The sequence below is a fragment of the Penaeus chinensis genome, chromosome 12 (assembly GCF_019202785.1).
Source record: "Penaeus chinensis breed Huanghai No. 1 chromosome 12, ASM1920278v2, whole genome shotgun sequence".
NCBI classification, from domain to species: domain Eukaryota; kingdom Metazoa; phylum Arthropoda; class Malacostraca; order Decapoda; family Penaeidae; genus Penaeus; species Penaeus chinensis.
The window spans coordinates 9,632,206-9,634,919 of NC_061830.1; the positions used below are offsets into that span (position 1 = coordinate 9,632,206).

The window sequence follows — 2,714 nt, forward strand, 5'->3', positions numbered from 1 at the left end:
CCACCAACCCCAACATCCCACGATAAACACACTGTAACATTTGATCCGAATAAACAAGCTAGGCCTCACACAATCGCACCACGTACTCACAGGCCTAACTGATGGATAGAGAGAGAGATAGAGAGAGAGAGAGAGAGAGAGAGAGAGAGGAGAGAGAGAGCTAGAGAGAGAGAGAGATAGAGACTGAGAGAGAGAGAGAAGAGCTAAGAAGAAAATGAGAGTGAAAGTGTAACGTTTACAAAGTCTCTGCTCTTTAAATCTCAGTCATCTCTCATCTGATCCCGGCGAGCCAAAACTGTTACCTCTCAACTTCTCCCCCCCCCCCCACTCTCCTCTCTCATCTCTGCGATGACTGTCTCTCAATCAAATCTTCTCCTCTCCTCTCTCACTCACCTTCCCATCTCTCTCACGTTGCTTTCCCCTTTCAGAAAGGAAAAAGAAAAGAAGTAGAAAAAGAAAAGAAAAAAAGAAGAAAGTGTATAAAACAAAACGTGATACGAGGGAGAAGGGAAGAGAAAAAGAAGAAAAAAAAGGATAAAATAAAGTATATGAAGAGAAAAACGCCAAAACAGAGATAAACAAACGAAAATAAATAAGTTGACAAACAGATGAATAAACAAACAAAGAAGTAAATGAAGAAGAAGACAAACAAAACAAAACAAAACGGCGGTCACGTTTCTCACGAACCCATTTAGCAAATAGTTCAACCTGACGTCGTTTTCTATGCTACGAATTCTTAAGGGCAGACTCTCTCAAGTTCCGTCAACCTTAGGAACGGCACTTATTCTTATTAAAGTTTCAGCCACGGTTTCATGTGATGCTTGGTACCTTACTTGTTTGTGGTATATTTTTGTTGATAGTGATGATGGTGATTATGGTAATGCTAGAATATATACATTTATCATTTATTTTATCTTATTATTATTACTATTATTATTATCGTAATTATAATTATTATTACATAACCAATATAAAATAATATCAGATTTACAAAAACAGATCAAAAACATAAACATATCATCCATCACTCACGAACAATTAATTGCATATTTTCAAAATCAACAAAGTAAAAAGTCTATTCCTGTACTTTAGAAGTAAAATATAAAACCATTTAACCATGTAAAATGATATAGTGAACTGAAATTTTCTGTTTATCTTAAAGCAATAAAGGTTTTTGTATTCCCAAACACCTGAGAGCGTTTTCAAAAGTTGAACTTCAATGTTATTTGTATTTATAAATACTGTTGCACACCACACACACATATACAGTACACAAACATACACACACAACACACACGACAACAAAGGTAAACAACAGCACTCAACACAGTACACACAAACACATAGACACAAACTGAAAACACACAAAACACAAACATCACAAACACATACACACATACACCACGACAGAAAAAACAACCACAAAACACACACTACCACAAAACACAACACACAGATACCAAAGAGAAAAGACAGACACACAACACATAAAAACACACACAAACAAAAAACAAACAGAAACACACAAAAACAAAGAACAGCACGGTAATAAATCCACACACAACAAACATACACAGACACAAACACACATACAAACTCTTACAAACACATGAGCCAAAGAAAAGAGGTCATGAAAAAAGAATCAGACACGAAACCAACAGACAGACACCCTACCCACGGAATAGGAAGAGACCCCCCCCTCCCCCTTAACCTTTCCCGCTCCATCGTTAATCAAGCCTTCTCTGTTTTGCTTTCCCCTCTGCTGATGCTGAACCAACATATACTTTACAACATTGGTATGTGTCTCTCCTCCGGGACCCCTGACAGCGACCCCCACCCCCCACCCCCCCCCCCCCATCTCTGCGACGCCCGTGTCCCCCTATTGTACATTAGCGAAGATTCGTGTAAGGTGGAATATGTGTATGTATATATATTTTTTTTAAATCTCGTCTCTCTGTGTAGATGTTAAGGGTATTATTGTTATTGTTGTTGTTGTGTTTCGTTTTTTTAATTATGTTTTGACACACTTTCTTATTTCTATTTACATTTCTATTTCCTCTCATTCCTTTTTACTTTGTCTGAGTGTTTGTAGGCGCAGCTCGGGTTATCTATCTTGGTCTATCTATGTGTCTGTCTTTATCGTTCTCCTTTTTCCCTACTGCTACTGATCTCTTTCCTCTATCTCTCTGCTCTCCTTCTCGTCATCTCTCTCATGTCTCCTCTGTCTCGAACTCATCATCTCGTCTCTCTCTCTCTCTCTCTCTCTCGTCTCTCTCTCTCCTCCCCCCCCCCCTCTCTCTCTCATCTCTCTCATCATCAAATCTCACTCACATCTCCTCCAATAGACGTCCTCTCTCTCATCTATCTCTCTCTCGTCAGTCTCCCACTATCTCTCTCTCTCTCTCTCACATGTCTGCCGCTCTCTCGCTCTACACACTCATCTCTCTCCCTCTCCTCTCTCTCCTCTCTCTCTCATCTCTACATACATATATATAATATATTATATAAAAGTTTTGCTATGGAATATGACAAACGCCAGTTTATCATTCTGGTCCGCTTCTCACTTCCTGTGTTACACATTATCCTCTGACATATAATATCTCTGACTCGAAAAACATAAAAAAACTCTTACATGGCAGCTGTCACGATACACGGTCTAGATAAGTGTACAGTTGAATGTTGGATGAAAAATGGGTGTATTCGCTGCAATCCAC

The 2,714-nt window shown here is 38.9% G+C and overlaps 1 protein-coding gene across 1 annotated transcript in view; it reads right to left on the reverse strand.

Moving 5' to 3' along the window:
* The window catches only part of LOC125030954, a 33,973-nt gene that overhangs the window by 30,376 nt on the left and 883 nt on the right, over window positions 1-2,714 (reverse strand). The gene's annotated exons all lie outside the window — the stretch shown is intronic.